We start from the raw sequence: 26643 nt of genomic DNA, 5'->3' as shown, positions 1-26643 counted from the left end.
CCAGTTGTATCCCCCTTACCAACCATTTACTAGTAGAGGTGTCAGCCACCCGATCTCTGCCAATCTCTCCTTGGCTTCCGTTCTCCCAACAAATCAAATTCAAAATACTAAGGGCATAAAAAGCTTCCCACAACTCTGCCTCTAGCTACATCATTAACCTTATCATATAGTATCAAATAAACCACCCTGTTCTCTGCTTCCAAGAACTCCTGTTTGCTAGCTCCCTCAACACTTCATCCCATGCTGTCCTCTGGGATTTTCCCATGGACTATCCCATCCTCTCAGATTCCCTCCACCAATCTATATGGCTATTTCCCTGTCTGTATGCTTCAGGTGATCCCTGCAAACTCATCTATTCAGGATAGTCTTTCCTGCCATCACCTAATTGCTGAGCTCTTCCTTTTTCCAACAACTAATCAACGGTACAAATATTTCTACTTAACATGACCTCCGGTTCCCACTTAAATATCAAAAGATATTGCACTAAGGCACATGCCCAAGCAGGTAAATTTAAATCTTAAACTGTATCTGGACCAGATCTTGAGCTCATCCCTATTATTTAGCAGTGACCATTATTCAATTGTGTTTATTTGTTACGACTTGAATAGTTCCTCAGGCAAGTTCCTCTAACAAAGTCTTCAGAGAGGGCTCTGTGGCGCAATGGATAGCGCATTGGACTTCTAGTTGGTGTAGTAATTCAAAGGTTGTGGGTTCGAGTCCCACCAGAGTCGGTTTTATATAGTCATTCTTCATAGTGATGCTGCTCTAATGCTTTATAAAGTAATGGATTACATTCATAAGGGAGCTTTATTGACGTGGATTTGCTGCACAAGTTAACGATAGAGCCTAGTGGTTTAGGCTTCTCTTGAGAGTTGATATCAGCAAAATTGGAAGTACCCTGTGCAATTCAGAGCAAAGAGAGGGAATGGTAAGCTAACCTGCGTTATATTGTTCCCTTCCCTCATGCCCGGTGCAAGCTGTAATTCTTTATGTACCCTTTTGTCAGCCCCACAACTATTTACTGTCTAAATCTCGCTACCTTCACCACAATAAGAATTCCAAAGAATGCCCCATTTTTACCAATGACACCACCAAACTTTCACTTCACTCCCGTGATATCTCTCGACTATTGCAACTCCTTACTCTATGGCCTGCCTCTAAACAGACCATTCCCCCTTCAGTCTATCTGATTCGCTACTGCCAGTTGTATCCCCCTTACCAACCATTTACTAGTAGAGGTGTCAGCCACCCGATCTCTGCCAATCTCTCCTTGGTTTCCGTTCTCCCAACAAATCAAATTCAAAATACTAAGGGCATAAAAAGCTTCCCCCAACTCTGCCTCTAGCTACATCATTAACCTTATCATATAGTATCAAATAAACCACCCTGTTCTCTGCTTCCAAGAACTCCTGTTTGCTAGCTCCCTCAACACTTCATCCCATGCTGTCCTCTGGGATTTTCCCATGGACTATCCCATCCTCTCAGATTCCCTCCACCAATCTATATGGCTATTTCCCTGTCTGTATGCTTCAGGTGATCCCTGCAAACTCATCTATTCAGGATAGTCTTTCCTGCCATCACCCAATTGCTGAGCTCTTCCTTTCTCCAACAACTAATCAACGGTACAAATATTTCTACTTAACATGACCTCCGGTTCCCACTTAAATATCAAAAGATATTGCACTAAGGCACATGCCCAAGCAGGTAAATTTAAATCTTAAACTGTATCTGGACCAGATCTTGAGCTCATCCCTATTATTTAGCAGTGACCATTATTCAATTGTGTTTATTTGTTACGACTTGAATAGTTCCTCAGGCAAGTTCCTCTAACAAAGTCTTCAGAGAGGGCTCTGTGGCGCAATGGATAGCGCATTGGACTTCTAGTTGGTGTAGTAATTCAAAGGTTGTGGGTTCGAGTCCCACCAGAGTCGGTTTTATATAGTCATTCTTCATAGTGATGCTGCTCTAATGCTTTATAAAGTAATGGATTACATTCATAAGGGAGCTTTATTGACGTGGATTTGCTGCACAAGTTAACGATAGAGCCTAGTGGTTTAGGCTTCTCTTGAGAGTTGATATCAGCAAAATTGGAAGTACCCTGTGCAATTCAGAGCAAAGAGAGGGAATGGTAAGCTAACCTGCGTTATATTGTTCCCTTCCCTCATGCCCGGTGCAAGCTGTAATTCTTTATGTACCCTTTTGTCAGCCCCACAACTATTTACTGTCTAAATCTCGTTACCTTCACCACAATAAGAATTCCAAAGAATGCCCCATTTTTACCAATGACACCACCAAACTTTCACTTCACTCCCGTGATATCTCTCGACTATTGCAACTCCTTACTCTATGGCCTGCCTCTAAACAGACCATTCCCCCTTCAGTCTATCTGATTCGCTACTGCCAGTTGTATCCCCCTTACCAACCATTTACTAGTAGAGGTGTCAGCCACCCGATCTCTGCCAATCTCTCCTTGGCTTCCGTTCTCCCAACAAATCAAATTCAAAATACTAAGGGCATAAAAAGCTTCCCACAACTCTGCCTCTAGCTACATCATTAACCTTATCATATAGTATCAAATAAACCACCCTGTTCTCTGCTTCCAAGAACTCCTGTTTGCTAGCTCCCTCAACACTTCATCCCATGCTGTCCTCTGGGATTTTCCCATGGACTATCCCATCCTCTCAGATTCCCTACACCAATCTATATGGCTATTTCCCTGTCTGTATGCTTCAGGTGATCCCTGCAAACTCATCTATTCAGGATAGTCTTTCCTGCCATCACCTAATTGCTGAGCTCTTCCTTTCTCCAACAACTAATCAACGGTACAAATATTTCTACTTAACATGACCTCCGGTTCCCACTTAAATATCAAAAGATATTGCACTAAGGCACATGCCCAAGCAGGTAAATTTAAATCTTAAACTGTATCTGGACCAGATCTTGAGCTCATCCCTATTATTTAGCAGTGACCATTATTCAATTGTGTTTATTTGTTACGACTTGAATAGTTCCTCAGGCAAGTTCCTCTAACAAAGTCTTCAGAGAGGGCTCTGTGGCGCAATGGATAGCGCATTGGACTTCTAGTTGGTGTTGTAATTCAAAGGTTGTGGGTTCGAGTCCCACCAGAGTCGGTTTTATATAGTCATTCTTCATAGTGATGCTGCTCTAATGCTTTATAAAGTAATGGATTACATTCATAAGGGAGCTTTATTGACGTGGATTTGCTGCACAAGTTAACGATAGAGCCTAGTGGTTTAGGCTTCTCTTGAGAGTTGATATCAGCAAAATTGGAAGTACCCTGTGCAATTCAGAGCAAAGAGAGGGAATGGTAAGCTAACCTGCGTTATATTGTTCCCTTCCCTCATGCCCGGTGCAAGCTGTAATTCTTTATGTACCCTTTTGTCAGCCCCACAACTATTTACTGTCTAAATCTCGTTACCTTCACCACAATAAGAATTCCAAAGAATGCCCCATTTTTACCAATGACACCACCAAACTTTCACTTCACTCCCGTGATATCTCTCGACTATTGCAACTCCTTACTCTATGGCCTGCCTCTAAACAGACCATTCCCCCTTCAGTCTATCTGATTCGCTACTGCCAGTTGTATCCCCCTTACCAACCATTTACTAGTAGAGGTGTCAGCCACCCGATCTCTGCCAATCTCTCCTTGGTTTCCGTTCTCCCAACAAATCAAATTCAAAATACTAAGGGCATAAAAAGCTTCCCCCAACTCTGCCTCTAGCTACATCATTAACCTTATCATATAGTATCAAATAAACCACCTTGTTCTCTGCTTCCAAGAACTCCTGTTTGCTAGCTCCCTCAACACTTCATCCCATGCTGTCCTCTGGGATTTTCCCATGGACTATCCCATCCTCTCAGATTCCCTACACCAATCTATATGGCTATTTCCCTGTCTGTATGCTTCAGGTGATCCCTGCAAACTCATCTATTCAGGATAGTCTTTCCTGCCATCACCTAATTGCTGAGCTCTTCCTTTCTCCAACAACTAATCAACGGTACAAATATTTCTACTTAACATGACCTCCGGTTCCCACTTAAATATCAAAAGATATTGCACTAAGGCACATGCCCAAGCAGGTAAATTTAAATCTTAAACTGTATCTGGACCAGATCTTGAGCTCATCCCTATTATTTAGCAGTGACCATTATTCAATTGTGTTTATTTGATACGACTTGAATAGTTCCTCAGGCAAGTTCCTCTAACAAAGTCTTCAGAGAGGGCTCTGTGGCGCAATGGATAGCGCATTGGACTTCTAGTTGATGAAGTAATTCAAAGGTTGTGGGTTCGAGTCCCACCAGAGTCGGTTTTATATAGTCATTCTTCATAGTGATGCTGCTCTAATGCTTTATAAAGTAATGGATTACATTCATAAGGGAGCTTTATTGACGTGGATTTGCTGCACAAGTTAACGATAGAGCCTACTGTTTTAGGCTTCTCTTGAGAGTTGATATCAGCAAAATTGGAAGTACCCTGTGAAATTCAGAGCAAAGAGAGGGAATGGTAAGCTAACCTGCATTATATTGTTCCCTTCCCTCATGCCCGGTGCAAGCTGTAATTCTTTATGTACCCTTTTGTCAGCCCCACAACTATTTACTGTCTAAATCTCGTTACCTTCACCACAATAAGAATTCCAAAGAATGCCCCATTTTTACCAATGACACCACCAAACTTTCACTTCACTCCCGTGATATCTCTCGACTATTGCAACTCCTTACTCTATGGCCTGCCTCTAAACAGACCATTCCCCCTTCAGTCTATCTGATTCGCTACTGCCAGTTGTATCCCCCTTACCAACCATTTACTAGTAGAGGTGTCAGCCACCCGATCTCTGCCAATCTCTCCTTGGCTTCCGTTCTCCCAACAAATCAAATTCAAAATACTAAGGGCATAAAAAGCTTCCCACAACTCTGCCTCTAGCTACATCATTAACCTTATCATATAGTATCAAATAAACCACCCTGTTCTCTGCTTCCAAGAACTCCTGTTTGCTAGCTCCCTCAACACTTCATCCCATGCTGTCCTCTGGGATTTTCCCATGGACTATCCCATCCTCTCAGATTCCCTACACCAATCTATATGGCTATTTCCCTGTCTGTATGCTTCAGGTGATCCCTGCAAACTCATCTATTCAGGATAGTCTTTCCTGCCATCACCTAATTGCTGAGCTCTTCCTTTCTCCAACAACTAATCAACGGTACAAATATTTCTACTTAACATGACCTCCGGTTCCCACTTAAATATCAAAAGATATTGCACTAAGGCACATGCCCAAGCAGGTAAATTTAAATCTTAAACTGTATCTGGACCAGATCTTGAGCTCATCCCTATTATTTAGCAGTGACCATTATTCAATTGTGTTTATTTGTTACGACTTGAATAGTTCCTCAGGCAAGTTCCTCTAACAAAGTCTTCAGAGAGGGCTCTGTGGCGCAATGGATAGCGCATTGGACTTCTAGTTGGTGTTGTAATTCAAAGGTTGTGGGTTCGAGTCCCACCAGAGTCGGTTTTATATAGTCATTCTTCATAGTGATGCTGCTCTAATGCTTTATAAAGTAATGGATTACATTCATAAGGGAGCTTTATTGACGTGGATTTGCTGCACAAGTTAACGATAGAGCCTAGTGGTTTAGGCTTCTCTTGAGAGTTGATATCAGCAAAATTGGAAGTACCCTGTGCAATTCAGAGCAAAGAGAGGGAATGGTAAGCTAACCTGCGTTATATTGTTCCCTTCCCTCATGCCCGGTGCAAGCTGTAATTCTTTATGTACCCTTTTGTCAGCCCCACAACTATTTACTGTCTAAATCTCGTTACCTTCACCACAATAAGAATTCCAAAGAATGCCCCATTTTTACCAATGACACCACCAAACTTTCACTTCACTCCCGTGATATCTCTCGACTATTGCAACTCCTTACTCTATGGCCTGCCTCTAAACAGACCATTCCCCCTTCAGTCTATCTGATTCGCTACTGCCAGTTGTATCCCCCTTACCAACCATTTACTAGTAGAGGTGTCAGCCACCCGATCTCTGCCAATCTCTCCTTGGTTTCCGTTCTCCCAACAAATCAAATTCAAAATACTAAGGGCATAAAAAGCTTCCCCCAACTCTGCCTCTAGCTACATCATTAACCTTATCATATAGTATCAAATAAACCACCTTGTTCTCTGCTTCCAAGAACTCCTGTTTGCTAGCTCCCTCAACACTTCATCCCATGCTGTCCTCTGGGATTTTCCCATGGACTATCCCATCCTCTCAGATTCCCTACACCAATCTATATGGCTATTTCCCTGTCTGTATGCTTCAGGTGATCCCTGCAAACTCATCTATTCAGGATAGTCTTTCCTGCCATCACCTAATTGCTGAGCTCTTCCTTTCTCCAACAACTAATCAACGGTACAAATATTTCTACTTAACATGACCTCCGGTTCCCACTTAAATATCAAAAGATATTGCACTAAGGCACATGCCCAAGCAGGTAAATTTAAATCTTAAACTGTATCTGGACCAGATCTTGAGCTCATCCCTATTATTTAGCAGTGACCATTATTCAATTGTGTTTATTTGATACGACTTGAATAGTTCCTCAGGCAAGTTCCTCTAACAAAGTCTTCAGAGAGGGCTCTGTGGCGCAATGGATAGCGCATTGGACTTCTAGTTGATGAAGTAATTCAAAGGTTGTGGGTTCGAGTCCCACCAGAGTCGGTTTTATATAGTCATTCTTCATAGTGATGCTGCTCTAATGCTTTATAAAGTAATGGATTACATTCATAAGGGAGCTTTATTGACGTGGATTTGCTGCACAAGTTAACGATAGAGCCTACTGTTTTAGGCTTCTCTTGAGAGTTGATATCAGCAAAATTGGAAGTACCCTGTGAAATTCAGAGCAAAGAGAGGGAATGGTAAGCTAACCTGCGTTATATTGTTCCCTTCCCTCATGCCCGGTGCAAGCTGTAATTATTTATGTACCCTTTTGTCAGCCCCACAACTATTTACTGTCTAAATCTCGCTACCTTCCCCACAATAAGAATTCCAAAGAATGCCCCATTTTTACCAATGACACCACCAAACTTTCACTTCACTCCCGTGATATCTCTCGACTATTGCAACTCCTTACTCTATGGCCTGCCTCTAAACAGACCATTCCCCCTTCAGTCTATCTGATTCGCTACTGCCAGTTGTATCCCCCTTACCAACCATTTACTAGTAGAGGTGTCAGCCACCCGATCTCTGCCAATCTCTCCTTGGCTTCCGTTCTCCCAACAAATCAAATTCAAAATACTAAGGGCATAAAAAGCTTCCCACAACTCTGCCTCTAGCTACATCATTAACCTTATCATATAGTATCAAATAAACCACCCTGTTCTCTGCTTCCAAGAACTCCTGTTTGCTAGCTCCCTCAACACTTCATCCCATGCTGTCCTCTGGGATTTTCCCATGGACTATCCCATCCTCTCAGATTCCCTACACCAATCTATATGGCTATTTCCCTGTCTGTATGCTTCAGGTGATCCCTGCAAACTCATCTATTCAGGATAGTCTTTCCTGCCATCACCTAATTGCTGAGCTCTTCCTTTCTCCAACAACTAATCAACGGTACAAATATTTCTACTTAACATGACCTCCGGTTCCCACTTAAATATCAAAAGATATTGCACTAAGGCACATGCCCAAGCAGGTAAATTTAAATCTTAAACTGTATCTGGACCAGATCTTGAGCTCATCCCTATTATTTAGCAGTGACCATTATTCAATTGTGTTTATTTGTTACGACTTGAATAGTTCCTCAGGCAAGTTCCTCTAACAAAGTCTTCAGAGAGGGCTCTGTGGCGCAATGGATAGCGCATTGGACTTCTAGTTGGTGTTGTAATTCAAAGGTTGTGGGTTCGAGTCCCACCAGAGTCGGTTTTATATAGTCATTCTTCATAGTGATGCTGCTCTAATGCTTTATAAAGTAATGGATTACATTCATAAGGGAGCTTTATTGACGTGGATTTGCTGCACAAGTTAACGATAGAGCCTAGTGGTTTAGGCTTCTCTTGAGAGTTGATATCAGCAAAATTGGAAGTACCCTGTGCAATTCAGAGCAAAGAGAGGGAATGGTAAGCTAACCTGCGTTATATTGTTCCCTTCCCTCATGCCCGGTGCAAGCTGTAATTCTTTATGTACCCTTTTGTCAGCCCCACAACTATTTACTGTCTAAATCTCGTTACCTTCACCACAATAAGAATTCCAAAGAATGCCCCATTTTTACCAATGACACCACCAAACTTTCACTTCACTCCCGTGATATCTCTCGACTATTGCAACTCCTTACTCTATGGCCTGCCTCTAAACAGACCATTCCCCCTTCAGTCTATCTGATTCGCTACTGCCAGTTGTATCCCCCTTACCAACCATTTACTAGTAGAGGTGTCAGCCACCCGATCTCTGCCAATCTCTCCTTGGTTTCCGTTCTCCCAACAAATCAAATTCAAAATACTAAGGGCATAAAAAGCTTCCCCCAACTCTGCCTCTAGCTACATCATTAACCTTATCATATAGTATCAAATAAACCACCTTGTTCTCTGCTTCCAAGAACTCCTGTTTGCTAGCTCCCTCAACACTTCATCCCATGCTGTCCTCTGGGATTTTCCCATGGACTATCCCATCCTCTCAGATTCCCTACACCAATCTATATGGCTATTTCCCTGTCTGTATGCTTCAGGTGATCCCTGCAAACTCATCTATTCAGGATAGTCTTTCCTGCCATCACCTAATTGCTGAGCTCTTCCTTTCTCCAACAACTAATCAACGGTACAAATATTTCTACTTAACATGACCTCCGGTTCCCACTTAAATATCAAAAGATATTGCACTAAGGCACATGCCCAAGCAGGTAAATTTAAATCTTAAACTGTATCTGGACCAGATCTTGAGCTCATCCCTATTATTTAGCAGTGACCATTATTCAATTGTGTTTATTTGATACGACTTGAATAGTTCCTCAGGCAAGTTCCTCTAACAAAGTCTTCAGAGAGGGCTCTGTGGCGCAATGGATAGCGCATTGGACTTCTAGTTGATGAAGTAATTCAAAGGTTGTGGGTTCGAGTCCCACCAGAGTCGGTTTTATATAGTCATTCTTCATAGTGATGCTGCTCTAATGCTTTATAAAGTAATGGATTACATTCATAAGGGAGCTTTATTGACGTGGATTTGCTGCACAAGTTAACGATAGAGCCTACTGTTTTAGGCTTCTCTTGAGAGTTGATATCAGCAAAATTGGAAGTACCCTGTGAAATTCAGAGCAAAGAGAGGGAATGGTAAGCTAACCTGCGTTATATTGTTCCCTTCCCTCATGCCCGGTGCAAGCTGTAATTATTTATGTACCCTTTTGTCAGCCCCACAACTATTTACTGTCTAAATCTCGCTACCTTCCCCACAATAAGAATTCCAAAGAATGCCCCATTTTTACCAATGACACCACCAAACTTTCACTTCACTCCCGTGATATCTCTCGACTATTGCAACTCCTTACTCTATGGCCTGCCTCTAAACAGACCATTCCCCCTTCAGTCTATCTGATTCGCTACTGCCAGTTGTATCCCCCTTACCAACCATTTACTAGTAGAGGTGTCAGCCACCCGATCTCTGCCAATCTCTCCTTGGCTTCCGTTCTCCCAACAAATCAAATTCAAAATACTAAGGGCATAAAAAGCTTCCCACAACTCTGCCTCTAGCTACATCATTAACCTTATCATATAGTATCAAATAAACCACCCTGTTCTCTGCTTCCAAGAACTCCTGTTTGCTAGCTCCCTCAACACTTCATCCCATGCTGTCCTCTGGGATTTTCCCATGGACTATCCCATCCTCTCAGATTCCCTCCACCAATCTATATGGCTATTTCCCTGTCTGTATGCTTCAGGTGATCCCTGCAAACTCATCTATTCAGGATAGTCTTTCCTGCCATCACCTAATTGCTGAGCTCTTCCTTTTTCCAACAACTAATCAACGGTACAAATATTTCTACTTAACATGACCTCCGGTTCCCACTTAAATATCAAAAGATATTGCACTAAGGCACATGCCCAAGCAGGTAAATTTAAATCTTAAACTGTATCTGGACCAGATCTTGAGCTCATCCCTATTATTTAGCAGTGACCATTATTCAATTGTGTTTATTTGTTACGACTTGAATAGTTCCTCAGGCAAGTTCCTCTAACAAAGTCTTCAGAGAGGGCTCTGTGGCGCAATGGATAGCGCATTGGACTTCTAGTTGGTGTAGTAATTCAAAGGTTGTGGGTTCGAGTCCCACCAGAGTCGGTTTTATATAGTCATTCTTCATAGTGATGCTGCTCTAATGCTTTATAAAGTAATGGATTACATTCATAAGGGAGCTTTATTGACGTGGATTTGCTGCACAAGTTAACGATAGAGCCTAGTGGTTTAGGCTTCTCTTGAGAGTTGATATCAGCAAAATTGGAAGTACCCTGTGCAATTCAGAGCAAAGAGAGGGAATGGTAAGCTAACCTGCGTTATATTGTTCCCTTCCCTCATGCCCGGTGCAAGCTGTAATTCTTTATGTACCCTTTTGTCAGCCCCACAACTATTTACTGTCTAAATCTCGCTACCTTCACCACAATAAGAATTCCAAAGAATGCCCCATTTTTACCAATGACACCACCAAACTTTCACTTCACTCCCGTGATATCTCTCGACTATTGCAACTCCTTACTCTATGGCCTGCCTCTAAACAGACCATTCCCCCTTCAGTCTATCTGATTCGCTACTGCCAGTTGTATCCCCCTTACCAACCATTTACTAGTAGAGGTGTCAGCCACCCGATCTCTGCCAATCTCTCCTTGGTTTCCGTTCTCCCAACAAATCAAATTCAAAATACTAAGGGCATAAAAAGCTTCCCCCAACTCTGCCTCTAGCTACATCATTAACCTTATCATATAGTATCAAATAAACCACCCTGTTCTCTGCTTCCAAGAACTCCTGTTTGCTAGCTCCCTCAACACTTCATCCCATGCTGTCCTCTGGGATTTTCCCATGGACTATCCCATCCTCTCAGATTCCCTCCACCAATCTATATGGCTATTTCCCTGTCTGTATGCTTCAGGTGATCCCTGCAAACTCATCTATTCAGGATAGTCTTTCCTGCCATCACCTAATTGCTGAGCTCTTCCTTTCTCCAACAACTAATCAACGGTACAAATATTTCTACTTAACATGACCTCCGGTTCCCACTTAAATATCAAAAGATATTGCACTAAGGCACATGCCCAAGCAGGTAAATTTAAATCTTAAACTGTATCTGGACCAGATCTTGAGCTCATCCCTATTATTTAGCAGTGACCATTATTCAATTGTGTTTATTTGTTACGACTTGAATAGTTCCTCAGGCAAGTTCCTCTAACAAAGTCTTCAGAGAGGGCTCTGTGGCGCAATGGATAGCGCATTGGACTTCTAGTTGGTGTAGTAATTCAAAGGTTGTGGGTTCGAGTCCCACCAGAGTCGGTTTTATATAGTCATTCTTCATAGTGATGCTGCTCTAATGCTTTATAAAGTAATGGATTACATTCATAAGGGAGCTTTATTGACGTGGATTTGCTGCACAAGTTAACGATAGAGCCTAGTGGTTTAGGCTTCTCTTGAGAGTTGATATCAGCAAAATTGGAAGTACCCTGTGCAATTCAGAGCAAAGAGAGGGAATGGTAAGCTAACCTGCGTTATATTGTTCCCTTCCCTCATGCCCGGTGCAAGCTGTAATTCTTTATGTACCCTTTTGTCAGCCCCACAACTATTTACTGTCTAAATCTCGTTACCTTCACCACAATAAGAATTCCAAAGAATGCCCCATTTTTACCAATGACACCACCAAACTTTCACTTCACTCCCGTGATATCTCTCGACTATTGCAACTCCTTACTCTATGGCCTGCCTCTAAACAGACCATTCCCCCTTCAGTCTATCTGATTCGCTACTGCCAGTTGTATCCCCCTTACCAACCATTTACTAGTAGAGGTGTCAGCCACCCGATCTCTGCCAATCTCTCCTTGGCTTCCGTTCTCCCAACAAATCAAATTCAAAATACTAAGGGCATAAAAAGCTTCCCACAACTCTGCCTCTAGCTACATCATTAACCTTATCATATAGTATCAAATAAACCACCCTGTTCTCTGCTTCCAAGAACTCCTGTTTGCTAGCTCCCTCAACACTTCATCCCATGCTGTCCTCTGGGATTTTCCCATGGACTATCCCATCCTCTCAGATTCCCTACACCAATCTATATGGCTATTTCCCTGTCTGTATGCTTCAGGTGATCCCTGCAAACTCATCTATTCAGGATAGTCTTTCCTGCCATCACCTAATTGCTGAGCTCTTCCTTTCTCCAACAACTAATCAACGGTACAAATATTTCTACTTAACATGACCTCCGGTTCCCACTTAAATATCAAAAGATATTGCACTAAGGCACATGCCCAAGCAGGTAAATTTAAATCTTAAACTGTATCTGGACCAGATCTTGAGCTCATCCCTATTATTTAGCAGTGACCATTATTCAATTGTGTTTATTTGTTACGACTTGAATAGTTCCTCAGGCAAGTTCCTCTAACAAAGTCTTCAGAGAGGGCTCTGTGGCGCAATGGATAGCGCATTGGACTTCTAGTTGGTGTTGTAATTCAAAGGTTGTGGGTTCGAGTCCCACCAGAGTCGGTTTTATATAGTCATTCTTCATAGTGATGCTGCTCTAATGCTTTATAAAGTAATGGATTACATTCATAAGGGAGCTTTATTGACGTGGATTTGCTGCACAAGTTAACGATAGAGCCTAGTGGTTTAGGCTTCTCTTGAGAGTTGATATCAGCAAAATTGGAAGTACCCTGTGCAATTCAGAGCAAAGAGAGGGAATGGTAAGCTAACCTGCGTTATATTGTTCCCTTCCCTCATGCCCGGTGCAAGCTGTAATTCTTTATGTACCCTTTTGTCAGCCCCACAACTATTTACTGTCTAAATCTCGTTACCTTCACCACAATAAGAATTCCAAAGAATGCCCCATTTTTACCAATGACACCACCAAACTTTCACTTCACTCCCGTGATATCTCTCGACTATTGCAACTCCTTACTCTATGGCCTGCCTCTAAACAGACCATTCCCCCTTCAGTCTATCTGATTCGCTACTGCCAGTTGTATCCCCCTTACCAACCATTTACTAGTAGAGGTGTCAGCCACCCGATCTCTGCCAATCTCTCCTTGGTTTCCGTTCTCCCAACAAATCAAATTCAAAATACTAAGGGCATAAAAAGCTTCCCCCAACTCTGCCTCTAGCTACATCATTAACCTTATCATATAGTATCAAATAAACCACCTTGTTCTCTGCTTCCAAGAACTCCTGTTTGCTAGCTCCCTCAACACTTCATCCCATGCTGTCCTCTGGGATTTTCCCATGGACTATCCCATCCTCTCAGATTCCCTACACCAATCTATATGGCTATTTCCCTGTCTGTATGCTTCAGGTGATCCCTGCAAACTCATCTATTCAGGATAGTCTTTCCTGCCATCACCTAATTGCTGAGCTCTTCCTTTCTCCAACAACTAATCAACGGTACAAATATTTCTACTTAACATGACCTCCGGTTCCCACTTAAATATCAAAAGATATTGCACTAAGGCACATGCCCAAGCAGGTAAATTTAAATCTTAAACTGTATCTGGACCAGATCTTGAGCTCATCCCTATTATTTAGCAGTGACCATTATTCTATTGTGTTTATTTGTTACGACTTGAATAGTTCCTCAGGCAAGTTCCTCTAACAAAGTCTTCAGAGAGGGCTCTGTGGCGCAATGCATAGCGCATTGGACTTCTAGTTGGTGTAGTAATTCAAAGGTTGTGGGTTCGAGTCCCACCAGAGTCGGTTTTATATAGTCATTCTTCATAGTGATGCTGCTCTAATGCTTTATAAAGTAATGGATTACATTCATAAGGGAGCTTTATTGACGTGGATTTGCTGCACAAGTTAACGATAGAGCCTAGTGGTTTAGGCTTCTCTTGAGAGTTGATATCAGCAAAATTGGAAGTACCCTGTGCAATTCAGAGCAAAGAGAGGGAATGGTAAGCTAACCTGCGTTATATTGTTCCCTTCCCTCATGCCCGGTGCAAGCTGTAATTCTTTATGTACCCTTTTGTCAGCCCCACAACTATTTACTGTCTAAATCTCGCTACCTTCCCCACAATAAGAATTCCAAAGAATGCCCCATTTTTACCAATGACACCACCAAACTTTCACTTCACTCCCGTGATATCTCTCGACTATTGCAACTCCTTACTCTATGGCCTGCCTCTAAACAGACCATTCCCCCTTCAGTCTATCTGATTCGCTACTGCCAGTTGTATCCCCCTTACCAACCATTTACTAGTAGAGGTGTCAGCCACCCGATCTCTGCCAATCTCTCCTTGGTTTCCGTTCTCCCAACAAATCAAATTCAAAATACTAAGGGCATAAAAAGCTTCCCCCAACTCTGCCTCTAGCTACATCATTAACCTTATCATATAGTATCAAATAAACCACCTTGTTCTCTGCTTCCAAGAACTCCTGTTTGCTAGCTCCCTCAACACTTCATCCCATGCTGTCCTCTGGGATTTTCCCATGGACTATCCCATCCTCTCAGATTCCCTACACCAATCTATATGGCTATTTCCCTGTCTGTATGCTTCAGGTGATCCCTGCAAACTCATCTATTCAGGATAGTCTTTCCTGCCATCACCTAATTGCTGAGCTCTTCCTTTCTCCAACAACTAATCAACGGTACAAATATTTCTACTTAACATGACCTCCGGTTCCCACTTAAATATCAAAAGATATTGCACTAAGGCACATGCCCAAGCAGGTAAATTTAAATCTTAAACTGTATCTGGACCAGATCTTGAGCTCATCCCTATTATTTAGCAGTGACCATTATTCAATTGTGTTTATTTGATACGACTTGAATAGTTCCTCAGGCAAGTTCCTCTAACAAAGTCTTCAGAGAGGGCTCTGTGGCGCAATGGATAGCGCATTGGACTTCTAGTTGATGAAGTAATTCAAAGGTTGTGGGTTCGAGTCCCACCAGAGTCGGTTTTATATAGTCATTCTTCATAGTGATGCTGCTCTAATGCTTTATAAAGTAATGGATTACATTCATAAGGGAGCTTTATTGACGTGGATTTGCTGCACAAGTTAACGATAGAGCCTACTGTTTTAGGCTTCTCTTGAGAGTTGATATCAGCAAAATTGGAAGTACCCTGTGAAATTCAGAGCAAAGAGAGGGAATGGTAAGCTAACCTGCATTATATTGTTCCCTTCCCTCATGCCCGGTGCAAGCTGTAATTATTTATGTACCCTTTTGTCAGCCCCACAACTATTTACTGTCTAAATCTCGCTACCTTCCCCACAATAAGAATTCCAAAGAATGCCCCATTTTTACCAATGACACCACCAAACTTTCACTTCACTCCCGTGATATCTCTCGACTATTGCAACTCCTTACTCTATGGCCTGCCTCTAAACAGACCATTCCCCCTTCAGTCTATCTGATTCGCTACTGCCAGTTGTATCCCCCTTACCAACCATTTACTAGTAGAGGTGTCAGCCACCCGATCTCTGCCAATCTCTCCTTGGCTTCCGTTCTCCCAACAAATCAAATTCAAAATACTAAGGGCATAAAAAGCTTCCCACAACTCTGCCTCTAGCTACATCATTAACCTTATCATATAGTATCAAATAAACCACCCTGTTCTCTGCTTCCAAGAACTCCTGTTTGCTAGCTCCCTCAACACTTCATCCCATGCTGTCCTCTGGGATTTTCCCATGGACTATCCCATCCTCTCAGATTCCCTCCACCAATCTATATGGCTATTTCCCTGTCTGTATGCTTCAGGTGATCCCTGCAAACTCATCTATTCAGGATAGTCTTTCCTGCCATCACCTAATTGCTGAGCTCTTCCTTTTTCCAACAACTAATCAACGGTACAAATATTTCTACTTAACATGACCTCCGGTTCCCACTTAAATATCAAAAGATATTGCACTAAGGCACATGCCCAAGCAGGTAAATTTAAATCTTAAACTGTATCTGGACCAGATCTTGAGCTCATCCCTATTATTTAGCAGTGACCATTATTCAATTGTGTTTATTTGTTACGACTTGAATAGTTCCTCAGGCAAGTTCCTCTAACAAAGTCTTCAGAGAGGGCTCTGTGGCGCAATGGATAGCGCATTGGACTTCTAGTTGGTGTAGTAATTCAAAGGTTGTGGGTTCGAGTCCCACCAGAGTCGGTTTTATATAGTCATTCTTCATAGTGATGCTGCTCTAATGCTTTATAAAGTAATGGATTACATTCATAAGGGAGCTTTATTGACGTGGATTTGCTGCACAAGTTAACGATAGAGCCTAGTGGTTTAGGCTTCTCTTGAGAGTTGATATCAGCAAAATTGGAAGTACCCTGTGCAATTCAGAGCAAAGAGAGGGAATGGTAAGCTAACCTGCGTTATATTGTTCCCTTCCCTCATGCCCGGTGCAAGCTGTAATTCTTTATGTACCCTTTTGTCAGCCCCACAACTATTTACTGTCTAAATCTCGCTACCTTCACCACAATAAGAATTCCAAAGAATGCCCCATTTTTACCAATGACACCACCAAACTTTCACTTCACTCCCGTGATATCTCTCGACTATTGCAACTCCTTACTCTATGGCCTGCCTCTAAACAGACCATTCCCCCTTCAGTCTATCTGATTCGCTACTGCCAGTTGTATCCCCCTTACCAACCATTTACTAGTAGAGGTGTCAGCCACCCGATCTCTGCCAATCTCTCCTTGGTTTCCGTTCTCCCAACAAATCAAATTCAAAATACTAAGGGCATAAAAAGCTTCCCCCAACTCTGCCTCTAGCTACATCATTAACCTTATCATATAGTATCAAATAAACCACCCTGTTCTCTGCTTCCAAGAACTCCTGTTTGCTAGCTCCCTCAACACTTCATCCCATGCTGTCCTCTGGGATTTTCCCATGGACTATCCCATCCTCTCAGATTCCCTCCACCAATCTATATGGCTATTTCCCTGTCTGTATGCTTCAGGTGATCCCTGCAAACTCATCTATTCAGGATAGTCTTTCCTGCCATCACCTAATTGCTGAGCTCTTCCTTTCTCCAACAACTAATCAACGGTACAAATATTTCTACTTAACATGACCTCCGGTTCCCACTTAAATATCAAAAGATATTGCACTAAGGCACATGCCCAAGCAGGTAAATTTAAATCTTAAACTGTATCTGGACCAGATCTTGAGCTCATCCCTATTATTTAGCAGTGACCATTATTCAATTGTGTTTATTTGTTACGACTTGAATAGTTCCTCAGGCAAGTTCCTCTAACAAAGTCTTCAGAGAGGGCTCTGTGGCGCAATGGATAGCGCATTGGACTTCAAGTTGGTGTAGTAATTCAAAGGTTGTGGGTTCGAGTCCCACCAGAGTCGGTTTTATATAGTCATTCTTCATAGTGATGCTGCTCTAATGCTTTATAAAGTAATGGATTACATTCATAAGGGAGCTTTATTGACGTGGATTTGCTGCACAAGTTAACGATAGAGCCTAGTGGTTTAGGCTTCTCTTGAGAGTTGATATCAGCAAAATTGGAAGTACCCTGTGCAATTCAGAGCAAAGAGAGGGAATGGTAAGCTAACCTGCGTTATATTGTTCCCTTCCCTCATGCCCGGTGCAAGCTGTAATTCTTTATGTACCCTTTTGTCAGCCCCACAACTATTTACTGTCTAAATCTCGTTACCTTCACCACAATAAGAATTCCAAAGAATGCCCCATTTTTACCAATGACACCACCAAACTTTCACTTCACTCCCGTGATATCTCTCGACTATTGCAACTCCTTACTCTATGGCCTGCCTCTAAACAGACCATTCCCCCTTCAGTCTATCTGATTCGCTACTGCCAGTTGTATCCCCCTTACCAACCATTTACTAGTAGAGGTGTCAGCCACCCGATCTCTGCCAATCTCTCCTTGGCTTCCGTTCTCCCAACAAATCAAATTCAAAATACTAAGGGCATAAAAAGCTTCCCACAACTCTGCCTCTAGCTACATCATTAACCTTATCATATAGTATCAAATAAACCACCCTGTTCTCTGCTTCCAAGAACTCCTGTTTGCTAGCTCCCTCAACACTTCATCCCATGCTGTCCTCTGGGATTTTCCCATGGACTATCCCATCCTCTCAGATTCCCTACACCAATCTATATGGCTATTTCCCTGTCTGTATGCTTCAGGTGATCCCTGCAAACTCATCTATTCAGGATAGTCTTTCCTGCCATCACCTAATTGCTGAGCTCTTCCTTTCTCCAACAACTAATCAACGGTACAAATATTTCTACTTAACATGACCTCCGGTTCCCACTTAAATATCAAAAGATATTGCACTAAGGCACATGCCCAAGCAGGTAAATTTAAATCTTAAACTGTATCTGGACCAGATCTTGAGCTCATCCCTATTATTTAGCAGTGACCATTATTCAATTGTGTTTATTTGATACGACTTGAATAGTTCCTCAGGCAAGTTCCTCTAACAAAGTCTTCAGAGAGGGCTCTGTGGCGCAATGGATAGCGCATTGGACTTCTAGTTGATGAAGTAATTCAAAGGTTGTGGGTTCGAGTCCCACCAGAGTCGGTTTTATATAGTCATTCTTCATAGTGATGCTGCTCTAATGCTTTATAAAGTAATGGATTACATTCATAAGGGAGCTTTATTGACGTGGATTTGCTGCACAAGTTAACGATAGAGCCTACTGTTTTAGGCTTCTCTTGAGAGTTGATATCAGCAAAATTGGAAGTACCCTGTGAAATTCAGAGCAAAGAGAGGGAATGGTAAGCTAACCTGCGTTATATTGTTCCCTTCCCTCATGCCCGGTGCAAGCTGTAATTATTTATGTACCCTTTTGTCAGCCCCACAACTATTTACTGTCTAAATCTCGCTACCTTCCCCACAATAAGAATTCCAAAGAATGCCCCATTTTTACCAATGACACCACCAAACTTTCACTTCACTCCCGTGATATCTCTCGACTATTGCAACTCCTTACTCTATGGCCTGCCTCTAAACAGACCATTCCCCCTTCAGTCTATCTGATTCGCTACTGCCAGTTGTATCCCCCTTACCAACCATTTACTAGTAGAGGTGTCAGCCACCCGATCTCTGCCAATCTCTCCTTGGCTTCCGTTCTCCCAACAAATCAAATTCAAAATACTAAGGGCATAAAAAGCTTCCCACAACTCTGCCTCTAGCTACATCATTAACCTTATCATATAGTATCAAATAAACCACCCTGTTCTCTGCTTCCAAGAACTCCTGTTTGCTAGCTCCCTCAACACTTCATCCCATGCTGTCCTCTGGGATTTTCCCATGGACTATCCCATCCTCTCAGATTCCCTCCACCAATCTATATGGCTATTTCCCTGTCTGTATGCTTCAGGTGATCCCTGCAAACTCATCTATTCAGGATAGTCTTTCCTGCCATCACCTAATTGCTGAGCTCTTCCTTTTTCCAACAACTAATCAACGGTACAAATATTTCTACTTAACATGACCTCCGGTTCCCACTTAAATATCAAAAGATATTGCACTAAGGCACATGCCCAAGCAGGTAAATTTAAATCTTAAACTGTATCTGGACCAGATCTTGAGCTCATCCCTATTATTTAGCAGTGACCATTATTCAATTGTGTTTATTTGTTACGACTTGAATAGTTCCTCAGGCAAGTTCCTCTAACAAAGTCTTCAGAGAGGGCTCTGTGGCGCAATGGATAGCGCATTGGACTTCTAGTTGGTGTAGTAATTCAAAGGTTGTGGGTTCGAGTCCCACCAGAGTCGGTTTTATATAGTCATTCTTCATAGTGATGCTGCTCTAATGCTTTATAAAGTAATGGATTACATTCATAAGGGAGCTTTATTGACGTGGATTTGCTGCACAAGTTAACGATAGAGCCTAGTGGTTTAGGCTTCTCTTGAGAGTTGATATCAGCAAAATTGGAAGTACCCTGTGCAATTCAGAGCAAAGAGAGGGAATGGTAAGCTAACCTGCGTTATATTGTTCCCTTCCCTCATGCCCGGTGCAAGCTGTAATTCTTTATGTACCCTTTTGTCAGCCCCACAACTATTTACTGTCTAAATCTCGCTACCTTCACCACAATAAGAATTCCAAAGAATGCCCCATTTTTACCAATGACACCACCAAACTTTCACTTCACTCCCGTGATATCTCTCGACTATTGCAACTCCTTACTCTATGGCCTGCCTCTAAACAGACCATTCCCCCTTCAGTCTATCTGATTCGCTACTGCCAGTTGTATCCCCCTTACCAACCATTTACTAGTAGAGGTGTCAGCCACCCGATCTCTGCCAATCTCTCCTTGGTTTCCGTTCTCCCAACAAATCAAATTCAAAATACTAAGGGCATAAAAAGCTTCCCCCAACTCTGCCTCTAGCTACATCATTAACCTTATCATATAGTATCAAATAAACCACCCTGTTCTCTGCTTCCAAGAACTCCTGTTTGCTAGCTCCCTCAACACTTCATCCCATGCTGTCCTCTGGGATTTTCCCATGGACTATCCCATCCTCTCAGATTCCCTCCACCAATCTATATGGCTATTTCCCTGTCTGTATGCTTCAGGTGATCCCTGCAAACTCATCTATTCAGGATAGTCTTTCCTGCCATCACCTAATTGCTGAGCTCTTCCTTTCTCCAACAACTAATCAACGGTACAAATATTTCTACTTAACATGACCTCCGGTTCCCACTTAAATATCAAAAGATATTGCACTAAGGCACATGCCCAAGCAGGTAAATTTAAATCTTAAACTGTATCTGGACCAGATCTTGAGCTCATCCCTATTATTTAGCAGTGACCATTATTCAATTGTGTTTATTTGTTACGACTTGAATAGTTCCTCAGGCAAGTTCCTCTAACAAAGTCTTCAGAGAGGGCTCTGTGGCGCAATGGATAGCGCATTGGACTTCTAGTTGGTGTAGTAATTCAAAGGTTGTGGGTTCGAGTCCCACCAGAGTCGGTTTTATATAGTCATTCTTCATAGTGATGCTGCTCTAATGCTTTATAAAGTAATGGATTACATTCATAAGGGAGCTTTATTGACGTGGATTTGCTGCACAAGTTAACGATAGAGCCTAGTGGTTTAGGCTTCTCTTGAGAGTTGATATCAGCAAAATTGGAAGTACCCTGTGCAATTCAGAGCAAAGAGAGGGAATGGTAAGCTAACCTGCGTTATATTGTTCCCTTCCCTCATGCCCGGTGCAAGCTGTAATTCTTTATGTACCCTTTTGTCAGCCCCACAACTATTTACTGTCTAAATCTCGTTACCTTCACCACAATAAGAATTCCAAAGAATGCCCCATTTTTACCAATGACACCACCAAACTTTCACTTCACTCCCGTGATATCTCTCGACTATTGCAACTCCTTACTCTATGGCCTGCCTCTAAACAGACCATTCCCCCTTCAGTCTATCTGATTCGCTACTGCCAGTTGTATCCCCCTTACCAACCATTTACTAGTAGAGGTGTCAGCCACCCGATCTCTGCCAATCTCTCCTTGGCTTCCGTTCTCCCAACAAATCAAATTCAAAATACTAAGGGCATAAAAAGCTTCCCACAACTCTGCCTCTAGCTACATCATTAACCTTATCATATAGTATCAAATAAACCACCCTGTTCTCTGCTTCCAAGAACTCCTGTTTGCTAGCTCCCTCAACACTTCATCCCATGCTGTCCTCTGGGATTTTCCCATGGACTATCCCATCCTCTCAGATTCCCTACACCAATCTATATGGCTATTTCCCTGTCTGTATGCTTCAGGTGATCCCTGCAAACTCATCTATTCAGGATAGTCTTTCCTGCCATCACCTAATTGCTGAGCTCTTCCTTTCTCCAACAACTAATCAACGGTACAAATATTTCTACTTAACATGACCTCCGGTTCCCACTTAAATATCAAAAGATATTGCACTAAGGCACATGCCCAAGCAGGTAAATTTAAATCTTAAACTGTATCTGGACCAGATCTTGAGCTCATCCCTATTATTTAGCAGTGACCATTATTCAATTGTGTTTATTTGTTACGACTTGAATAGTTCCTCAGGCAAGTTCCTCTAACAAAGTCTTCAGAGAGGGCTCTGTGGCGCAATGGATAGCGCATTGGACTTCTAGTTGGTGTTGTAATTCAAAGGTTGTGGGTTCGAGTCCCACCAGAGTCGGTTTTATATAGTCATTCTTCATAGTGATGCTGCTCTAATGCTTTATAAAGTAATGGATTACATTCATAAGGGAGCTTTATTGACGTGGATTTGCTGCACAAGTTAACGATAGAGCCTAGTGGTTTAGGCTTCTCTTGAGAGTTGATATCAGCAAAATTGGAAGTACCCTGTGCAATTCAGAGCAAAGAGAGGGAATGGTAAGCTAACCTGCGTTATATTGTTCCCTTCCCTCATGCCCGGTGCAAGCTGTAATTCTTTATGTACCCTTTTGTCAGCCCCACAACTATTTACTGTCTAAATCTCGTTACCTTCACCACAATAAGAATTCCAAAGAATGCCCCATTTTTACCAATGACACCACCAAACTTTCACTTCACTCCCGTGATATCTCTCGACTATTGCAACTCCTTACTCTATGGCCTGCCTCTAAACAGACCATTCCCCCTTCAGTCTATCTGATTCGCTACTGCCAGTTGTATCCCCCTTACCAACCATTTACTAGTAGAGGTGTCAGCCACCCGATCTCTGCCAATCTCTCCTTGGTTTCCGTTCTCCCAACAAATCAAATTCAAAATACTAAGGGCATAAAAAGCTTCCCCCAACTCTGCCTCTAGCTACATCATTAACCTTATCATATAGTATCAAATAAACCACCTTGTTCTCTGCTTCCAAGAACTCCTGTTTGCTAGCTCCCTCAACACTTCATCCCATGCTGTCCTCTGGGATTTTCCCATGGACTATCCCATCCTCTCAGATTCCCTACACCAATCTATATGGCTATTTCCCTGTCTGTATGCTTCAGGTGATCCCTGCAAACTCATCTATTCAGGATAGTCTTTCCTGCCATCACCTAATTGCTGAGCTCTTCCTTTCTCCAACAACTAATCAACGGTACAAATATTTCTACTTAACATGACCTCCGGTTCCCACTTAAATATCAAAAGATATTGCACTAAGGCACATGCCCAAGCAGGTAAATTTAAATCTTAAACTGTATCTGGACCAGATCTTGAGCTCATCCCTATTATTTAGCAGTGACCATTATTCAATTGTGTTTATTTGATACGACTTGAATAGTTCCTCAGGCAAGTTCCTCTAACAAAGTCTTCAGAGAGGGCTCTGTGGCGCAATGGATAGCGCATTGGACTTCTAGTTGATGAAGTAATTCAAAGGTTGTGGGTTCGAGTCCCACCAGAGTCGGTTTTATATAGTCATTCTTCATAGTGATGCTGCTCTAATGCTTTATAAAGTAATGGATTACATTCATAAGGGAGCTTTATTGACGTGGATTTGCTGCACAAGTTAACGATAGAGCCTACTGTTTTAGGCTTCTCTTGAGAGTTGATATCAGCAAAATTGGAAGTACCCTGTGAAATTCAGAGCAAAGAGAGGGAATGGTAAGCTAACCTGCATTATATTGTTCCCTTCCCTCATGCCCGGTGCAAGCTGTAATTATTTATGTACCCTTTTGTCAGCCCCACAACTATTTACTGTCTAAATCTCGCTACCTTCCCCACAATAAGAATTCCAAAGAATGCCCCATTTTTACCAATGACACCACCAAACTTTCACTTCACTCCCGTGATATCTCTCGACTATTGCAACTCCTTACTCTATGGCCTGCCTCTAAACAGACCATTCCCCCTTCAGTCTATCTGATTCGCTACTGCCAGTTGTATCCCCCTTACCAACCATTTACTAGTAGAGGTGTCAGCCACCCGATCTCTGCCAATCTCTCCTTGGCTTCCGTTCTCCCAACAAATCAAATTCAAAATACTAAGGGCATAAAAAGCTTCCCACAACTCTGCCTCTAGCTACATCATTAACCTTATCATATAGTATCAAATAAACCACCCTGTTCTCTGCTTCCAAGAACTCCTGTTTGCTAGCTCCCTCAACACTTCATCCCATGCTGTCCTCTGGGATTTTCCCATGGACTATCCCATCCTCTCAGATTCCCTCCACCAATCTATATGGCTATTTCCCTGTCTGTATGCTTCAGGTGATCCCTGCAAACTCATCTATTCAGGATAGTCTTTCCTGCCATCACCTAATTGCTGAGCTCTTCCTTTTTCCAACAACTAATCAACGGTACAAATATTTCTACTTAACATGACCTCCGGTTCCCACTTAAATATCAAAAGATATTGCACTAAGGCACATGCCCAAGCAGGTAAATTTAAATCTTAAACTGTATCTGGACCAGATCTTGAGCTCATCCCTATTATTTAGCAGTGACCATTATTCAATTGTGTTTATTTGTTACGACTTGAATAGTTCCTCAGGCAAGTTCCTCTAACAAAGTCTTCAGAGAGGGCTCTGTGGCGCAATGGATAGCGCATTGGACTTCTAGTTGGTGTAGTAATTCAAAGGTTGTGGGTTCGAGTCCCACCAGAGTCGGTTTTATATAGTCATTCTTCATAGTGATGCTGCTCTAATGCTTTATAAAGTAATGGATTACATTCATAAGGGAGCTTTATTGACGTGGATTTGCTGCACAAGTTAACGATAGAGCCTAGTGGTTTAGGCTTCTCTTGAGAGTTGATATCAGCAAAATTGGAAGTACCCTGTGCAATTCAGAGCAAAGAGAGGGAATGGTAAGCTAACCTGCGTTATATTGTTCCCTTCCCTCATGCCCGGTGCAAGCTGTAATTCTTTATGTACCCTTTTGTCAGCCCCACAACTATTTACTGTCTAAATCTCGTTACCTTCACCACAATAAGAATTCCAAAGAATGCCCCATTTTTACCAATGACACCACCAAACTTTCACTTCACTCCCGTGATATCTCTCGACTATTGCAACTCCTTACTCTATGGCCTGCCTCTAAACAGACCATTCCCCCTTCAGTCTATCTGATTCGCTACTGCCAGTTGTATCCCCCTTACCAACCATTTACTAGTAGAGGTGTCAGCCACCCGATCTCTGCCAATCTCTCCTTGGCTTCCGTTCTCCCAACAAATCAAATTCAAAATACTAAGGGCATAAAAAGCTTCCCACAACTCTGCCTCTAGCTACATCATTAACCTTATCATATAGTATCAAATAAACCACCCTGTTCTCTGCTTCCAAGAACTCCTGTTTGCTAGCTCCCTCAACACTTCATCCCATGCTGTCCTCTGGGATTTTCCCATGGACTATCCCATCCTCTCAGATTCCCTACACCAATCTATATGGCTATTTCCCTGTCTGTATGCTTCAGGTGATCCCTGCAAACTCATCTATTCAGGATAGTCTTTCCTGCCATCACCTAATTGCTGAGCTCTTCCTTTCTCCAACAACTAATCAACGGTACAAATATTTCTACTTAACATGACCTCCGGTTCCCACTTAAATATCAAAAGATATTGCACTAAGGCACATGCCCAAGCAGGTAAATTTAAATCTTAAACTGTATCTGGACCAGATCTTGAGCTCATCCCTATTATTTAGCAGTGACCATTATTCAATTGTGTTTATTTGTTACGACTTGAATAGTTCCTCAGGCAAGTTCCTCTAACAAAGTCTTCAGAGAGGGCTCTGTGGCGCAATGGATAGCGCATTGGACTTCTAGTTGGTGTTGTAATTCAAAGGTTGTGGGTTCGAGTCCCACCAGAGTCAGTTTTATATAGTCATTCTTCATAGTGATGCTGCTCTAATGCTTTATAAAGTAATGGATTACATTCATAAGGGAGCTTTATTGACGTGGATTTGCTGCACAAGTTAACGATAGAGCCTAGTGGTTTAGGCTTCTCTTGAGAGTTGATATCAGCAAAATTGGAAGTACCCTGTGCAATTCAGAGCAAAGAGAGGGAATGGTAAGCTAACCTGCGTTATATTGTTCCCTTCCCTCATGCCCGGTGCAAGCTGTAATTCTTTATGTACCCTTTTGTCAGCCCCACAACTATTTACTGTCTAAATCTCGTTACCTTCACCACAATAAGAATTCCAAAGAATGCCCCATTTTTACCAATGACACCACCAAACTTTCACTTCACTCCCGTGATATCTCTCGACTATTGCAACTCCTTACTCTATGGCCTGCCTCTAAACAGACCATTCCCCCTTCAGTCTATCTGATTCGCTACTGCCAGTTGTATCCCCCTTACCAACCATTTACTAGTAGAGGTGTCAGCCACCCGATCTCTGCCAATCTCTCCTTGGTTTCCGTTCTCCCAACAAATCAAATTCAAAATACTAAGGGCATAAAAATCTTCCCCCAACTCTGCCTCTAGCTACATCATTAACCTTATCATATAGTATCAAATAAACCACCTTGTTCTCTGCTTCCAAGAACTCCTGTTTGCTAGCTCCCTCAACACTTCATCCCATG

General features: G+C 42.3%; 20 non-coding genes across 20 annotated transcripts; all 20 read left to right on the top strand.

Annotated features, from left to right (window-relative positions):
• The first annotated feature begins 646 nt into the window (after positions 1-646).
• On the top strand, positions 647-731 carry TRNAR-UCU (transfer RNA arginine (anticodon UCU)). Its single transcript is given in 2 exon segments — positions 647-683; positions 696-731. It is a non-coding gene; the product is annotated as a tRNA-Arg (tRNA).
• A 1115-nt stretch (positions 732-1846) lies between these two features.
• On the top strand, positions 1847-1931 carry TRNAR-UCU (transfer RNA arginine (anticodon UCU)). The gene is given in 2 exon segments: positions 1847-1883; positions 1896-1931. It is a non-coding gene; the product is annotated as a tRNA-Arg (tRNA).
• A 1115-nt stretch (positions 1932-3046) lies between these two features.
• TRNAR-UCU (transfer RNA arginine (anticodon UCU)) lies at positions 3047-3131 on the top strand. The gene is given in 2 exon segments: positions 3047-3083; positions 3096-3131. It is a non-coding gene; the product is annotated as a tRNA-Arg (tRNA).
• A 1115-nt stretch (positions 3132-4246) lies between these two features.
• Positions 4247-4331, top strand: TRNAR-UCU (transfer RNA arginine (anticodon UCU)). Its single transcript is given in 2 exon segments — positions 4247-4283; positions 4296-4331. It is a non-coding gene; the product is annotated as a tRNA-Arg (tRNA).
• Positions 4332-5446: 1115 nt separating this feature from the next.
• TRNAR-UCU (transfer RNA arginine (anticodon UCU)) lies at positions 5447-5531 on the top strand. The gene is given in 2 exon segments: positions 5447-5483; positions 5496-5531. It is a non-coding gene; the product is annotated as a tRNA-Arg (tRNA).
• A 1115-nt stretch (positions 5532-6646) lies between these two features.
• TRNAR-UCU (transfer RNA arginine (anticodon UCU)) lies at positions 6647-6731 on the top strand. The gene is given in 2 exon segments: positions 6647-6683; positions 6696-6731. It is a non-coding gene; the product is annotated as a tRNA-Arg (tRNA).
• A 1115-nt stretch (positions 6732-7846) lies between these two features.
• TRNAR-UCU (transfer RNA arginine (anticodon UCU)) lies at positions 7847-7931 on the top strand. Its single transcript is given in 2 exon segments — positions 7847-7883; positions 7896-7931. It is a non-coding gene; the product is annotated as a tRNA-Arg (tRNA).
• A 1115-nt stretch (positions 7932-9046) lies between these two features.
• On the top strand, positions 9047-9131 carry TRNAR-UCU (transfer RNA arginine (anticodon UCU)). The gene is given in 2 exon segments: positions 9047-9083; positions 9096-9131. It is a non-coding gene; the product is annotated as a tRNA-Arg (tRNA).
• Positions 9132-10246: 1115 nt separating this feature from the next.
• Positions 10247-10331, top strand: TRNAR-UCU (transfer RNA arginine (anticodon UCU)). The gene is given in 2 exon segments: positions 10247-10283; positions 10296-10331. It is a non-coding gene; the product is annotated as a tRNA-Arg (tRNA).
• A 1115-nt stretch (positions 10332-11446) lies between these two features.
• On the top strand, positions 11447-11531 carry TRNAR-UCU (transfer RNA arginine (anticodon UCU)). Its single transcript is given in 2 exon segments — positions 11447-11483; positions 11496-11531. It is a non-coding gene; the product is annotated as a tRNA-Arg (tRNA).
• A 1115-nt stretch (positions 11532-12646) lies between these two features.
• Positions 12647-12731, top strand: TRNAR-UCU (transfer RNA arginine (anticodon UCU)). The gene is given in 2 exon segments: positions 12647-12683; positions 12696-12731. It is a non-coding gene; the product is annotated as a tRNA-Arg (tRNA).
• A 2315-nt stretch (positions 12732-15046) lies between these two features.
• Positions 15047-15131, top strand: TRNAR-UCU (transfer RNA arginine (anticodon UCU)). Its single transcript is given in 2 exon segments — positions 15047-15083; positions 15096-15131. It is a non-coding gene; the product is annotated as a tRNA-Arg (tRNA).
• A 1115-nt stretch (positions 15132-16246) lies between these two features.
• TRNAR-UCU (transfer RNA arginine (anticodon UCU)) lies at positions 16247-16331 on the top strand. The gene is given in 2 exon segments: positions 16247-16283; positions 16296-16331. It is a non-coding gene; the product is annotated as a tRNA-Arg (tRNA).
• Positions 16332-18646: 2315 nt separating this feature from the next.
• Positions 18647-18731, top strand: TRNAR-UCU (transfer RNA arginine (anticodon UCU)). Its single transcript is given in 2 exon segments — positions 18647-18683; positions 18696-18731. It is a non-coding gene; the product is annotated as a tRNA-Arg (tRNA).
• Positions 18732-19846: 1115 nt separating this feature from the next.
• TRNAR-UCU (transfer RNA arginine (anticodon UCU)) lies at positions 19847-19931 on the top strand. The gene is given in 2 exon segments: positions 19847-19883; positions 19896-19931. It is a non-coding gene; the product is annotated as a tRNA-Arg (tRNA).
• Positions 19932-21046: 1115 nt separating this feature from the next.
• On the top strand, positions 21047-21131 carry TRNAR-UCU (transfer RNA arginine (anticodon UCU)). Its single transcript is given in 2 exon segments — positions 21047-21083; positions 21096-21131. It is a non-coding gene; the product is annotated as a tRNA-Arg (tRNA).
• A 1115-nt stretch (positions 21132-22246) lies between these two features.
• Positions 22247-22331, top strand: TRNAR-UCU (transfer RNA arginine (anticodon UCU)). Its single transcript is given in 2 exon segments — positions 22247-22283; positions 22296-22331. It is a non-coding gene; the product is annotated as a tRNA-Arg (tRNA).
• A 1115-nt stretch (positions 22332-23446) lies between these two features.
• TRNAR-UCU (transfer RNA arginine (anticodon UCU)) lies at positions 23447-23531 on the top strand. Its single transcript is given in 2 exon segments — positions 23447-23483; positions 23496-23531. It is a non-coding gene; the product is annotated as a tRNA-Arg (tRNA).
• A 1115-nt stretch (positions 23532-24646) lies between these two features.
• Positions 24647-24731, top strand: TRNAR-UCU (transfer RNA arginine (anticodon UCU)). Its single transcript is given in 2 exon segments — positions 24647-24683; positions 24696-24731. It is a non-coding gene; the product is annotated as a tRNA-Arg (tRNA).
• Positions 24732-25846: 1115 nt separating this feature from the next.
• Positions 25847-25931, top strand: TRNAR-UCU (transfer RNA arginine (anticodon UCU)). Its single transcript is given in 2 exon segments — positions 25847-25883; positions 25896-25931. It is a non-coding gene; the product is annotated as a tRNA-Arg (tRNA).
• Positions 25932-26643: the final 712 nt, after the last annotated feature.

This window comes from Lithobates pipiens, unplaced genomic scaffold (assembly GCF_037356315.1).
Source record: "Lithobates pipiens isolate NorthernLeopardFrog02 unplaced genomic scaffold, aLitPip1_a1.2 Scaffold_13, whole genome shotgun sequence".
Classification (NCBI taxonomy): domain Eukaryota; kingdom Metazoa; phylum Chordata; class Amphibia; order Anura; family Ranidae; genus Lithobates; species Lithobates pipiens.
This window is presented reverse-complemented; position numbering and strand designations above follow the sequence as displayed.